General features: G+C 45.0%; 3 non-coding genes across 3 annotated transcripts; 2 read left to right on the forward strand and 1 right to left on the reverse strand.

Moving 5' to 3' along the window:
- The first annotated feature begins 5,712 nt into the window (after nucleotides 1-5,712).
- Nucleotides 5,713-5,795, forward strand: trnal-aag (transfer RNA leucine (anticodon AAG)). The gene has a single exon. It is a non-coding gene; the product is annotated as a tRNA-Leu (tRNA).
- Nucleotides 5,796-6,500: 705 nt separating this feature from the next.
- trnad-auc (transfer RNA aspartic acid (anticodon AUC)) lies at nucleotides 6,501-6,572 on the reverse strand. The gene has a single exon. It is a non-coding gene; the product is annotated as a tRNA-Asp (tRNA).
- Nucleotides 6,573-8,428: 1,856 nt separating this feature from the next.
- trnaf-aaa (transfer RNA phenylalanine (anticodon AAA)) lies at nucleotides 8,429-8,511 on the forward strand. The gene has a single exon. It is a non-coding gene; the product is annotated as a tRNA-Phe (tRNA).
- The last annotated feature ends 7,330 nt before the right edge of the window (nucleotides 8,512-15,841 follow it).

Genomic DNA, 15,841 nt, shown 5'->3' on the forward strand with positions numbered 1-15,841 from the left:
GTGGAAAAATCGTCTGAAAACAAAACACTGGTCGTGACAAAAGACCTCGACAGATCGTCCCTGGTATGCAAAGTCATTGTTGGCTTTGGACAAGACAAGTATGAAACCACAGGTTTTCTGTTGTTGGACAAAGTACTTGGAAGTGAGCTTTATGGAAGAGTGGTATGAAGGAGAGGTTAGGGGGAAGTCCTTGTTGGCTTTGGACAAGACAAGAATGAAACAATAAGTTTTCTGTTGTTGGACAAGGTACTTGGAAGTGAGCTTTATGGAAGAGTGGTATGAAGGAGAGGTTAGGGGGAAGATAGTCCCTGCAGGCCAGGCTTCTCGTGGTGGCAATACATTTGGTGCCAAGTGAAATGCCTTCCAAAGTGCTTTGATAAAAGCAAACAAGTGTAAGATAGTTGAATATGAGATGACAGCATGTATTGAAGGCTGGTGTAAGAGCTGCTGGTCTTGAGTGATTTGTAAGGGAGGTGACTGTTTGCAAGAGGGAACTTGGCTGATGGTGGGTGAATTAGATTATACTTGGTGGGAGGCATGTGATAAAAGTCCTAGCTCTCCCCGTCGGGGAATCGAACCCCGATCTTCCGCGTGACAGGCGGAGATACTGACCATTTTACTAACGAGGAATTTCGATAGCACAGATACAGTCGTCATTTGAAAAGACTACAGTAGCCAAGCAGCGAAATAAGAGTTTTGTGTCCCATTTTAGGTGCCTTTTAAAGGAATGTTTTGAATCACGCAAAGCAATTGAGAAGAAACTAGGCATGATCTGCAGCATGCAAGTGGTGAAAAGGGCTCAACAAGAATCTCATTGTACAGGAATGTGTTTCTAACATGCACTGTATATATGACAATAAACGCTTGAATCTTGGTGGCAACACCCAGAAATTCTGCCTTGTGGTAGATGTAGGACACTTCGCATCATCAAAACAATAAAAAGTAGAATGTTTGCTCCAGAAGAAGCTAGAGTTTTTTTTTCCCTTTGCAGTGTTGATAGGTTGTAAATAGATTCTACTTTGGACCCTTATGCAGATTTTTCAAACCCCCGGTACCGTATCATAGGACAACAGGACAGGGCTTTTGACCGAAGCAAACTGGATTAGTATCAGGCTATTTGAAGGGGGGCTATTCACATTTAGGCATAAGATGGGTGAGAATATCAAAACAGTATTCTAAGTACCACATCAGACTATAATGGTGATAACACACCTATTGAAATTTCAACTTCTGCAGTCTCAGCTATTATGTAAGTAATAGGTGAGAATGCTCAGGAATTTGGAGGTGAGATGGGCATCATCATGCCTATTGAAATTTCAACTTCTGGAGGCTGATCAGCTATTATGTAAGTAGAGGTGAGAATGCTTAGGAATTTGGAGGTGAGATGGGCATCATCATGCCTCTTGAAATTCCAAATTCTGGAGGCTCATCAGCTATTATGTAAGCAGAGGTGAGAATGCTGATCATTGATGACATTGCTACTCTTCCTGCTCTTGACGGGGGCATTGTTTTCTTCTCCATTTTACTCGTTGTGGAGTTATTAGCGGTAACCTTCCCGTAGCAGCGACACCTCTGTGACTGAAAAGACTGCAACGACTGTCGCATTGACTCCAGCCACAATATATGGTCGGAACGACAGCTTGAAGTCATCAACACCGCTCGCTCGAGCCATCACGGCAACGACGCTTGGCCTTTAAAGTGCTGCGTTAAGACCGCAGTTTCCCTTGGAGGCGGGGTTCAAATTCCACTTCTGACATTGCAAACTTCTCCAACAGAATGATTTTTACTGGCAAGGCAACCCAAGTTCACTCCTTGCTTGGCTATGCTACGTTGTATTGCTAAACTGGCACTGTATCGTCTAGTTTAAAGATTATTGCGGCCGTTTTACATCTGAAGAGTTCTTGCTTCCAAATGCTTTTTGATAAAGCTTATAGTTAGGGATGGCTCAGCTAATCCTGAAACATCCCATGTTGCCCAAGCTGCTATAGGCTTAGACTGCTGGGGGACCTCATTTGTCACACCTTTCCTCATTTTGCTCTCTTTTTCCCCCTGTTTAATTTCTCAAATGATTTTATGTACACGTGACATTATTGTGATTATTAAACAACTTAAACATCAGCCAAGACACATGAACACCACGTAGACCCACATATTCACTTGAATGATCCCTCCTCCCTCCCCTGGAGGCGGGGTTCAAATCCCACTTCTGACAAAGCAACCTTCTCCAAGAGAATGGTTTTCACTGGCGAGGCAACCCAACTTCACTCCTTGCTTGGCTATGCTATGTTGTATTGCTATTCTGGCACTGTGTCGTCCAGTTTAAAGATTATTGCGACCGTTTTACATCTGAAGAGTTCTTGCTTCCAAATGCTTTTTGATAAAGCTTATAGTTAGGGATGGCTCAGCTAATCCTGAAACATCCCATGTTGCCCAAGCTGCTATAGGCTTAGACTGCTGGGGGACCTCATCTGTCACACCTTTCCTCACTTTGCTCTCCTTTTCCCCCTTTTTAATTTCTTAAATGATTTTATGTACACGTGATATTATTGTGGTTATTAAACAACTTAAACAACAGCCAAGACACATGAACAGCACGTAGACCCACATATTCACTCAAATGATCCCTGGGCCCGCCAACACTCCTCTCTCCCCTGGAGGCATGGGTTCAAATCCCACATCTGAAAAAGCAACCTTCTCCAAGAGAATAGTTTTCACTGGCAAGGCAACCCAACTTCACTCCTTGCTTGGCTATGCTATGTTGTATTGCTATTCCGGCACTGTGTCGTCCAGTTTAAAGATTGTTGCAGCCGTTTTACATCTGAAGAGTTCTTGCTTCCAAATGCTATGCCTACTATTTGTTTGCCTCAGGAGTCCTCTTAAACAACAGCCAATACACTTGAACACCATGCAGACCCACATATTCACTCGAATGATCCCTGGGCCCGCCGACACTATTGTGCAAGAATCCCTTTTATGGTCAGGATGGCCGAGCAGTCTAAGGCGCTGTGTTAAGGTCGCAGTCTCCCCTGGAGGCGTGGGGTCAAATCCCACTTCAGACATTTCACACTTCTCCTGGAGAATGGTTTTCACTGGCAAGGCAAACCACGTTTACTCCATGCGTGGCTAGCGCTATATAATCTAGTTTACAGCAACATTCTTTGTGCCGTCATGTTACTCTGATGTCTTATGACCGCTCTGAATCGCAGGGAAGGGGCTTGGTGCATGAGAATCCTTTGTCCACAACTCAAGTTATTGTTACATATTAACATTTTGGCATGTACTCAACACCACCGTAAAACCTCCTGTTTTTCAGTCATTTTTGTGGAAAAATCGTCTGAAAACAAAACACTGGTCGTGACAAAAGACCTCGACAGATCGTCCCTGGTATGCAAAGTCCTTCTTGGCTTTGGACAAGACAAGAATGAAACCACAGGTTTTCTGTTGTTGGACAAAGTACTTGGAAGTGAGCTTTATGGAAGAGTCTTATGAAGGAGAGGTTAGGGGGAAGATAGTCCCTGCAGGCCAGGCTTCTCGTGGTGGCAATACATTTGGTGCCAAGTGAAATTCCTTCCAAAGTGCTTTGATAAAAGCAAACAAGTGTAAGATAGTTGAATATGAGATGACAGCATGTATTGAAGGCTGGTGTAAGAGCTGCTGGTCTTGAGTGATTTGTAAGGGAGGTGACTGTTTGCAAGAGGGAACTTGGCTGATGGTGGGTGAATTAGATTATACTTGGTGGGAGGCATGTGATAAAAGTCCTAGCTCTCCCCGTTGGGGAATCGAACCCCAATCTTCCGCGTGACAGGCGGAGATACTGACCATTTTACTAACGAGGAATTTCGATAGCACAGATACAGTCGTCATTTGAAAAGACTACAGTAGCCAAGCAGCGAAATAAGAGTTTTGGGTCCCATTTTAGGTGCCTTTTAAAGGAATGTTTTGAATCACGCAAAGCAATTGAGAAGAAACTAGGCATGATCTGCAGCATGCAAGTGGTGAAAAGGGCTCAACAAGAATCTCATTGTACAGGAATGTGTTTCTAACATGCACTGTATATATGACAATAAACGCTTGAATCTTGGTGGCAACACCCAGAAATTCTGCCTTGTGGTAGATGTAGGACACTCCGCATCATCAAAACAATAAAAAGTAGAATGTTTGCTCCAGAAGAAGCTAGAGTTTTTTTTTCCCTTTGCAGTGTTGATAGGTTGTAAATAGATTCTACTTTGGACCCTTATGCAGATTTTTCAAACCCCCAGTACCGTATCATAGGACAACAGGACAGGGCTTTTGACCGAAGCAAACTGGATTAGTATCAGGCTATTTGAAGGGGGGCTATTCACATTTAGGCCTAAGATGGGTGAGAATATCAAAACAGTATTCTAAGTACCACATCAGACTATAATGGTGATAACACACCTATTGAAATTTCAACTTCTGCAGTCTCAGCTATTATGTAAGTAATAGGTGAGAATGCTCAGGAATTTGGAGGTGAGATGGGCATCATCATGCCTATTGAAATTTCAACTTCTGGAGGCTGATCAGCTATTATGTAAGTAGAGGTGAGAATGCTTAGGAATTTGGAGGTGAGATGGGCATCATCATGCCTCTTGAAATTCCAAATTCTGGAGGCTCATCAGCTATTATGTAAGCAGAGGTGAGAATGCTGATCATTGATGACAGTGCTACTCTTCCTGCTCTTGACGGGGGCATTGTTTTCTTCTCCATTTTACTCGTTGTGGAGTTATTAGCGGTAACCTTCCCGTAGCAGCGACACCTCTGTGACTGAAAAGACTGCAACGACTGTCGCATTGACTCCAGCCACAATATATGGTCGGGACGACAGCGTGAAGTCATCAACACCGCTCGCTCGAGCCATCACGGCAACGACGCTTGGCCTTTAAAGTGCTGCGTTAAGACCGCAGTTTCCCTTGGAGGCGGGGTTCAAATTCCACTTCTGACATTGCAAACTTCTCCAACACAATGATTTTCACTGGAGAGGCAACCCAAGTTCACTCCTTGCTTGGCTATGCTACGTTGTATTGCTAAACTGGCACTGTATCGTCTAGTTTAAAGATTATTGCGGCCGATTTACATCTGAAGAGTTCTTGCTTCCAAATGCATTTTGATAAAGCTTATAGTTAGGGATGGCTCAGGTAATTCTGAAACATCCCATGTTGCCCAAGCTGCTATAGGCTTAGACTGCTGGGGGACCTCATCTGTCACACCTTTCCTCACTTTGCTCTCCTTTTCCCCCTTTTTAATTTCTCAAATGATTTTATGTACACGTGACATTATTGTGGTTATTAAACAACTTAAACAACAGCCAAGACACATGAACACCACGTAGACCCACATATTCACTCGAATGATCCCTCCTCCCTCCCCTGGAGGCGTGGGTTCAAATCCCATTTCTGACAAAGCAACCTTCTCCAAGAGAATGGTTTTCACTGGCGAGGCAACCCAACTTCACTCCTTGCTTGGCTATGCTATGTTGTATTGCTATTCTGGCACTGTGTCGTCCAGTTTAAAGATTGTTGCAGCCGTTTTACATCTGAAGAGTTCTTGCTTCCAAATGCTATGCCTACTATTTGTTTGCCTCAGGTGTCCTCTTAAACAACAGCCAAGACACTTGAACACCATGCAGACCCACATATTCACTCGAATGATCCCTGGGCCCGCCGACACTATTGTGCAAGAATCCCTTTCATGGTCAGGATGGCCGAGCAGTCTAAGGCGCTGTGTTAAGGTCGCAGTCTCCCCTGGAGGCGTGGGTTCAAATCCCCCTTCTGACATTTCACACTTCTCCTGGATTAAGGTTTTCACTGGCAAGGCAAACCACGTTTACTCCATGCCTGGCTAGCGCTATATAATCTAGTTTACAGCAACATTCTTTGTGCCGTCATGTTACTCTGATGTCTTATGACCGCTCTGAATTGCAGGGAAGGGGCTTGGTGCATGAGAATCCTTTGTCCACAACTCAAGTTATTGTTACATATTAACATTTTGGCATGTACTCAACACCACCGTAAAACCTCCTGTTTTTCAGTCATTTTTATGGAAAAATCGTCTGAAAACAAAACACTGGTCGTGACAAAAGACCTCGACAGATCGTCCCTGGTATGCAAAGTCCTTGTTGGCTTTGGACAAGACAAGAATGAAACAATAAGTTTTCTGTTGTTGGACAAGGTACTTGGAAGTGAGCTTTATGGAAGAGTGGTATGAAGGAGAGGTTAGGGGGAAGATAGTCCCTGCAGGCCAGGCTTCTCGTGGTGGCAATACATTTGGTGCCAAGTGAAATGCCTTCCAAAGTGCTTTGATAAAAGCAAACATGTGTAAGATAGTTGAATATGAGATGACAGCATGTATTGAAGGCTGGTGTAAGAGCTGCTGGTCTTGAGTGATTTGTAAGGGAGGTGACTGTTTGCAAGAGGGAACTTGGCTGATGGTGGGTGAATTAGATTATACTTGGTGGGAGGCATGTAATAAAAGTTCTAGCTCTCCCCGTCGGGGAATCGAACCCCGATCTTCCGCGTGATAGGCGGAGATACTGACCATTATACTAACGAGGAATTTCGATGGGAAAGATACAGTCGTCATTTGAAAAGACTACCGTAGCCAATGAGCGAAATATGAGTTTTGTGTCCCATTTGAGGTGCCTTGTAAAGGAATGTTTTGAATCACGCAAAGCAATTGAGAAGAAACTAGGCATGATCTGCAGCATGCAAGTGGTGAAAAGGGCTCAACAAGAATCTCATTATTCAGGAATGTGTTTCTAACATGGACTGTATATATGACAATAAACGCTTGAATCTTGGTGGCAACACCCAGAAATTCTGCCTTGTGGTAGATGTAGGACACTCCGCATCATCAAAACAATAAAAAGTAGAATGTTTGCTCCAGAAGAAGCTAGACTTTTTTTTCCCTTTGCAGTGTTGATAAGTTGTAAATAGATTCTACTTTGGACCCTTATGCAGATTTTTCAAACCCCCGGTACCGTATCATAGGACAACAGGACAGGGCTTTTGACTGAAGCAAACTGGATTCATATCAGGCTATTTGAAGGGGGGCTATTCACATTTAGGCCTAAGATGGGTTAGAAAATCAAAACAGTATTCTAAGTACCACATCAGACTATAATGGTGATAACACACCTATTGAAATTTCAACTTCTGCAGTCTCAGCTATTATGTAAGTAATGGGTGAGAATGCTCAGGAATTTGGAGGTGAGATGGGCATCATCATGCCTATTGAAATTTCAACTTCTGGAGGCTGCTCAGCTATTATGTAAGTAATGGGTGAGAATGCTTAGGAATTTGGAGGTGAGATGGGCATCATCATGCCTCTTGAAATTCCAAATTCTGGAGGCTCATCAGCTATTATGTAAGCAGAGGTGAGAATGCTGATCATTGATGACAGTGCTACTCTTCCTGCTCTTGTTTTCTTCTCCATTTTCCTCGTTGTGGAGTTGTTAGCGGTAACCTTCCCGTAGCAGCGACACCTCTGTGACTGAAAAGACTGCAACGACTGGCGCATCGACTCCAGCCACAATATATGGTCGGAACGACAGCGTGAAGTCATCAACACCGCTCGCTCGAGCCATCACGGCAACGACACTTGGCCTTTAAAGTGCTGCGTTAAGACCGCAGTTTCCCTTGGAGGCGGGGTTCAAATTCCACTTCTGACAATGCAAACTTCTCCAACAGAATGATTTTCACTGGCAAGGCAACCCAAGTTCACTCCTTGCTTGGCTATGCTACGTTGTATTGCTAAACTGGCACTGTATCGTCTAGTTTAAAGATTATTGCGGCCGTTTTACATCTGAAGAGTTCTTGCTTCCAAATGCTTTTTGATAAAGCTTATAGTTAGGGATGGCTCAGGTAATCCTGAAACATCCCCTGTTGCCCAAGCTGCTATAGGCTTAGACTGCTGGGGGACCTCATCTGTCACACCTTTCCTCACTTTTCTCTCTTTTTCCCCCTTTTTAATTGCTCAAATGATTTTATGTACACGTGACATTATTGTGGTTATTAAACAACTTAAACAACAGCCAAGACACATGAACAGCACGTAGACCCACATATTCACTCGAATGATCCCTCCTCTGGAGGCGTGGTTCAAATCCCACTTCTGACAAAGCAACCATCTCCAAGAGAATGGTTTTCACTGGCGAGGCAACCCAACTTCACTCCTTGCTTGGCTATGCTATGTTGTATTGCTATTCTGGCACTGTGTCGTCCAGTTTAAAGATTGTTGCAGCCGTTTTTACATCTGAAGAGTTCTTGCTTCCAAATGCTATGCCTACTATTTGTTTGCCTCAGGTGTCCTCTTAAACAACAGCCAAGACACTTGAACACCATGCAGATCCACATATTCACTCGAATGATCCCTGGGCCCGCCGACACTATTGCGCAAGAATCATTTTATGGTCAGGATGGCCGAGTGGTCTAAGGCGCTGCGTTAAAGTCGCAGTCTCCCCTGGAGGTGTGGGTTCAAATCCCACTTCTAATATTTCACACTTCTCCTGGATTATGGTTTTCACTGGCAAGGCAAACCACGTTTACTCCATGTGTGGCTAGCGCTATATCATCTAGTTTACAGCAACATTCTTTGTTCCGTCATGTTACTCTGATGTCTTAGGACCGCTCTGAATCGCAGGGAATGTGCTTGTTGCATGAGAATCCTTTGTCCACAACTCAAGTTATTGTTACATATTAACATTTTGGCATGTACTCAACACCACCGTAAAACCTCCTGTTTTTTTTGTCATTTTTGTGGAAAAATCGTCTGAAAACAAAACACTGGTCGTGACAAAAGACCTCGACAGATCGTCCCTGGTATGCAAAGTCCTTGTTGGCTTTGGACAAGACAAGAATGAAACCACAGGTTTTCTGTTGTTGGACAAAGTACTTGGAAGTGAGCTTTATGGAAGAGTGGTATGAAGGAGAGGTTAGGGGGAAATCCTTGTTGGCTTTGGACAAGACAAGAATGAAACAACAGGTTTTCTGTTGTTGGACAAGGTACTTGGAAGTGAGCTTTATGGAAGAGTGGTATGAAGGAGAGGTTAGGGGGAAGATAGAGGTCCCTGCAGGCCAGGCTTCTCGTGGTGGCAATACATTTGGTGCCAAGTGAAATGCCTTCCAAAGTGCTTTGATAAAAGCAAACAAGTGTAAGATAGTTGAATATGAGATGACAGCATGTATTGAAGGCTGGTGTAAGAGCTGCTGGTCTTGAGTGATTTGTAAGGGAGGTGACTTTGCAAGAGGGAACTTGGCTGATGGTGGGTGAATTAGATTATACTTGGTGGGAGGCATGTGATAAAAGTCCTTGCTCTCCCCGTCGGGGAATCGAACCCCTATCGTCCGCGTGACAGGCGGAGATACTAACCATTCGGCCAAAACTGGGGCAAAAGGGACTGTCCGAAAGGGGGGAAAAGAAAAAAAAGAGGAAGGAGGGGGGGGGGGGGGGGAGAGAGAAAACGAAAAGGAGAAAAAACGTACACTATATCCACTTTTCTCTATTCTCTTATCTTCTCAACATTGTTTACACACACCTCTGCACTTATTGCAAGGTTTATCATCGAACCTGTATTGTGGCAACACCCCAACATACCACAGTGCTTTGGACGTTACTAAAGCCTACTGTAGGGGGCAGCACACAAAATGTGTATAACTGTAAATGTAAATAAGTCTCCCATCATTTTTCCCCTCTTTTTTTGGTACACTCAATTATTTGAGAGACTAGCTATCTATCTGTATCACTATTTGTGCAACACAAGTGAATGAAACAAATTCCAAATTGAGCAAAGAAAAGCTGTTCTTGATTCAAGTAAAATTATCAAACTTTATTACTAACAATAATAACACAGTAACAGACGAGCAATCATCTGCGAACAGACAGATAGACAGGCAGACAGACAGACAGACAGGCAGACAGACAGACACTTAACGTAAACTGTCCTTCCACTGATCCAGGGTCAGTCCTGAGGCTGGACAGTACCACCGCCCCTTCAGCTGGGTGTGTCCAGTCCCTTTATTTTTATCCAGGCCACACTCCTCGCAGGTGTAATGATACTTTTCCTTTGCCAGCCGTTTCCGTGGTGGCTCCCCCCTCGTCGCTAGCTCCTCATCTTCCTGGGCAGCTTTATGTAGTCTCCAGGCACGTTGCCTTGGCTCAGATGGAAGGCACGTTTGCTGGTGAGCAGGAGCTTGCTGGTGAGCAGGAGCTTGCTGGTGAGCAGGAGCTTGCTGGTGAGCAGGAGGTTGCTGGTGAGGAGGAGCTTGCTGGTGAGCAGGAGGTTGCTGGTGAGGAGGAGCTTGCTGGTGAGCAGGAGGTTGCTGGTGAGGAGGAGCTTGCAGGAATGGAGGAGCTTGGTGGAATGGAGAAGCTTGGTGGAATGGAGGAGCTTGCTGGTAAGGAGAAGCTTGGTGGAATGGAGAAGCTTGGTGGAATGGAGGAGCTTGCTGGTAAGGAGAAGCTTGGTGGAATGGAGGAGCTTGGTGGAATGGCCCAAATTGTGGAGGGAATGGGGGAGGAGGAAATGGTGGATAAAACACAGGCCTGTTTGCTGTCAGAGTGCGCTTGCGGGGGAAAGCTTCCCCCTCGTGGTTTTCAGGCTCTGCAAAAGTCATCACTTCATGCTGGGGCACAGGGGCAGCCGGAAGTGCATTTGCTGGAGGGAGAGACTCCTTGGCCAGGTGCACATGTTTAGGAAGTGAAGTGCCTTGCAGCAGCATGTCCCTGTCCTTCCTTTTATCCCTCCTAAGCAGCCTACAAGACAAACATTCATTATTTTAAACATGTGAGCATATCCCCCTAAGGTTATACCATATACAAGCATGCAGTTGGCGGTTTTTCTTGAGGTGAAATCTTTATATACTGTTTATCTTGATTGTATGGGAAAGGTAAACGAAATAGCACACACCATAGAGAGACAGTGGTGTTATTAACTGGCACCAAAACCAAGTTGCTCTGACCCAGGACAACCCTGCTGTCCTCCAGCAGCTGTTTGACATGGCTGTAGGCACTAACAATGGACTGAGGGATGGGCATTGTTTTCCCCTTTGCGTCCCGTGGCCGGTTGCGTGCTTGCTCAAATTCTTTAAAGAGTCTGAGGCAAACACACTCACTGACCCTGTGTGCTTCAGGGTCCTGGGCTGCTTGGCCATGAGTCATGTATAGTCTGTGGGAGAGAAAGATGATATGAACTGGACTGTGAACAAGGATGTAAAGTCATAAAGAACAGGGACTGCAATAAAATAATTTACACTTAATAAATACTTGTCACAATGATGAGTGCTGTCTAATTCAATGACTTGTATTGAACCAAAATGAGAGCAAATTGTGCTCAAACACCTCTCTGCCGCCTGCTGTCCAGGAGCAGAGCCACTCGGCTTCCTGGATGCTCTCCATGGTCCTCCTGATGCGCATCCTTTCTTTTTAGCCTTCTGCGTGTACCTAAACGGTGAAAGAGACCTCCATATGCTTTATTCATTCCATCATGGTGTACAAAATAATTACTATTTGTACCTTGAAGGCGCCTTGTCCATGGCATGGAGAGCAGTGTACAGGTGCACTATGTCTGCCTCCTCCTTGGCTGACAAGGCAGTGATTGTCCGGTTCAAACCAACTAGGTAGGCTGCCAGTGCATCAACTGCCTCCCATCCCACAACACCTCTGGAGTCACATTGGCTGGTCTGAAAAGTGATAAAAAGAAAAAAAACAAGCAAATAAATGTACACTCTTGTTTCTAATTATGTCAGCAATGTTGATTTTAAATTAATTTATCTTATTAAAATCTAACCAGATTTTCTTCGGTTAAATATTGTGTTTTTGAGTAAGGTGTTACAGAAAGTATTATTAACCTCTGTGTTGAGGGGTCCGGGTTCAGTGTCACCCTCCGACAACACCTGGTCTTCCACAGGACTTGAAGGATTGGGATCACCAGCCCCAAGCTCAGCTGACTGGCAGAGAGCAGCGTCAGGCTCACCCTCATCCCAGGGATCACCAGACCCAAGATCACCTGGCATGTTTACTGTGGCATCTGGCTCATCCTCGTCCTCCTCAAGCACCTGGGAGGGGATTTCAGGCATCTGCTGTGGAGCAAGCAGGTCACCTCTGTTGGTCTGGGCCAATAGATACTCCACAGCAATGCGCTCCCCTGTAACCAGTATAAATACAAAGATCAAGAACGGACCTACATACACACATCTATCTCCTACATGTATAGCACAATCTTAAGAAAAACAGGAGAGGATGCAATAATTTGGTCTACCAGTGTTGCTCTGAGATCTTTCTTACCAGTAGGTTTCCCGGGTGGGGTGAACTCGGGAACCAGAGCACAACCATGGACCCGCTGGCTCATGTTGTTGAGGTGAGACATCAACCGAACATCAAAGGTTCGGAGGGTTGAGGCCCCCTCCACAGCTACTGCCTCCTTGGCCCGGCCCATGTTCCACCTTGATGCGCCCTCCAGCATGTACATCTGCATGTGCACTGCATTGCACCGCCAGCCTAAGAAACAAAATACTCAACCATTATTGTAAAGTGAAGACACATGAATACCCGACAGTGATAATTGTGTCATTTCGAATAATTACAACACATTCTCTGTCATAAATAGAAAAGAACATTAAAAAAAAAGGCACAATACAGATGTGAATGTACCTGGAATGAAAGCACACTGGTGTCGGTGAAAACTCTCCAGGGAGGAGGATCCTCTACCACACCTAAGGATGTCCAGCTCTTTGCCGCCCTTCTGGATAGTCCCCACCTTTGTGTACAGAGCAACACCTGCAGGGTCTTGGAGGCACTCCAGGTGCTTTTGCTGCACCTCCCAAACGTGGCGCATGCTTTCATGGTTCACCAGATGCAGCCCTGTGGTGTCTGTCAGCTCCCACACTGATTCCAGCAGCCCTGAAATCATGCTCCTCATTTCTTCCACTCCACGCGTCCTTCTCCTGCAGTGCCTCTTCAGTTCCCCTGGGCTGATGGTGGCCATGAGCTGTTCCTCGGTGGGAGCATGTCCACTGTGGCTGCTCTTCCACTCTGCTCTCTTGGCCTCCTTCAGGCGATGCACATCCTCCTGGTCCCATTCGAAGAGACAGGAGGAAAGCTTGGTGCAAAAGATGCCATACAGAGGGTGGTGTTCTGTAGTGAGGCCGCAGTTAAAACGTCGCATAAAATGGAAGCTGTCCAAGCGCACTGCAGACTTTCATGGGTGGAAGAGTTTCACCACTGAAGACACACCTGTGAAAAACAAAGTCAGCCGCTGCCCAATTGCCAGTACCCCTCCTCCCACAAGTGGAGTGGTAACAGTGTGTGTGCGTTGCGTTTTTCAAACGTATATTTGATAAAGAATTTTATAATTTTTACCCACCTGACTGGCTGCAGCAGTCCCGGTCAACATAGATGACCTCAGGTTCAGCTTGGCCCGCATTCTTATATCGAGTGACGATGCCATGGCACAACTCTTCCAACCCTGCACCTTCACCCGTCGTCAGAACAGAGTTCAGAACCTGGCCAAACTCGTTGCCGATGTTTGTCATCCATGCAGCGCTGTCCCCAATAGCGCCAGCCAGCTTCTTGGTGATCTGTAAAACAAACACTACTTTCAAACTGTTTGTTGTAATTATACACGTTCTATTTTCCATATTTTTTTACTGTTGAAACCCTAACCTTCTTTGTTGAATCCATCTTAAGAATTCTACCATAGGTAGAGGTGATCACTCCCTTCATCTCATCCAGATGGCTGAGGATGTCGTTGGAGTGGACCGTCTCAAACCATCGGGCAAGTGGAAGGGGCCTGAAGGGTGGTGGAGGACTATGGACAGCTGCGGAGGGGACGAAGGTAGCCATCTTCGTATGGCGCTCACAGTCTGAGAGGTAGCGGATGGTCTGACGTGCCCACTCCTCGCTGTGCGCTTCCTCTATCGCAGACTGGAGGTAGGAGGAACTGTTACCACTGGTCCTCGGCTTCAGGAAAGTCATGCATTTCCGGTCCAGAGCCAGCTGTGTTGTGAGGACAGCAGGGAACAGGCTCCTGTGTGCCACATCCAGCTGGGAGAGCATATCCTGGCTCCATGGGCAGACAGGCTGAGAGCACTTGCTGCAACGTGGATAGTCCCCTCCCACTAGGTAGTAGCGGCTGTCCACATCAATCACCTCTCTGACCTTTCTGTAAATCCCAGAGCTGTTCATTTTTCGGGAACATTGTGGGCATTTCAGTGGAATCCCCCACATCCTCATTGGTGCCCAGATGAACATCCTCTGCCGGTAGTACCACCCAGGCTCAGGAGGAGATGGTTTGGGCTCCAGTGGTGGGTGAAACCAACATGCTTTTATGTTCCTTTTCAGCTGGCCTGTGGGCTCATATAGGCATTTTGCAATCCACACCTGATCTGCTTCCTGGATAACCTTACGAAATTGTTCAGGAAGAAAACCTTTCCAATTAACAAAAGTTGGTCTCAGTGGAGTTGCAGTGTGATGTGGTGTTGCAGAGCTACTTGAAGGGGGGAGCAGAGATGACACTTGCTTAGGTGGTAATAGTGGTGGCTTTTGCGGTGAGATTAATGCTGAATAGTGAGCCGCTTGTATATGGTTCAAAAGACCAACAGTACCCTGCACCTTGGCCCCACAGGTGTCACACATCTCCTCTGTATGGTGGTCAGACAGGTGTTCAGAGAATTTTTCTCCTTCCACAAACTCGTTGCACTTGTAACATTGCACTCCCTGTCTTGCCACTGATGGTCCTGCCACTGATGGTCCTGCCACTGATGGTCCTGCCACTGCGTCTCCTCTCCCTGCCTCTGTGTTGTCTCCAATACTCCCTGCCTCCGTGTCTCCTTTCCCTGTCTCCATGCCTCCTCTGCCTAACTCCGCGCAGACTCGGACTTGCCCTGCCTCCATCTCAACTGCTCCTGCCTCACTAGAGCCAGCGCCTGATGACAGATCTGCTGGCTGGGGGGGGCATATATATACATATATATATATATATATATATATATATATATATATATATATATATATATATATACATATATATACATATACTGAGCTAATCTTTATGTTTTTTTAATAAAGTTTTAGTATAGCTTTTGATGTTTGAGGGTCAGTTTTGTCCTTGCAGATGCCACTGTCTAATAAAGAAAGGCAGAGACTTTTCAGGGCCAGGAAGAATGCTGACCCACAAGCTAGGGCTGAGTATCTTGAGAAAAAGAGAGAAAGGTATTGTGATTTAGTAATGAAGAGATTATGCAGATCAGTTAAAAATGATAATACGTTAGTTAAGCAATGTGATGTGATGTTTATGGTAGGGCATATTTCTTCTGGAGCATCGGCATCTTGGTAATTAATCAAACCTGTACACCATGTAATTTGTTTTATTTCTAGGTACTACAAAGATAAATCCAAATCTCAGCCCAAAACACCTATTCAGCTGATGACTCCTGCTGCTGCAAAAAAGAAAAGTGAACAATGGAGGAGTAATAAGAAGAGGGTTAGGGTTAGACTGAGACAGTCAAATAATTCAACCCAAATTTCATATTGTATTACTGTATTGTGTTTTTTGAGTTGAGGATACAATAACAACCCTTTTACTTACACTGTAAAAAAATAAGACATTTTCCATCTTTTTTTTCTCTTTTTGGCACTAAATATTGTGTGACAAACAGGAACGAATGAAGCCATTTCCCTATAAATGTCCAAATATATTACATAATTCTGATAAAAATGGGGTTTTCTGAGAAGTAATTATTTGTTGAGCTCTAACTGTAATTATACAAAAACTTTTGAATACCAACAATGATAGAAATTTTAATTAATTTTGAAAACCATTTACGTT

This window comes from Leuresthes tenuis, unplaced genomic scaffold, assembly GCF_036924035.1.
Source record: "Leuresthes tenuis unplaced genomic scaffold, fLeuTen1.0.hap1 SCAF_3, whole genome shotgun sequence".
Taxonomy (NCBI): domain Eukaryota; kingdom Metazoa; phylum Chordata; class Actinopteri; order Atheriniformes; family Atherinopsidae; genus Leuresthes; species Leuresthes tenuis.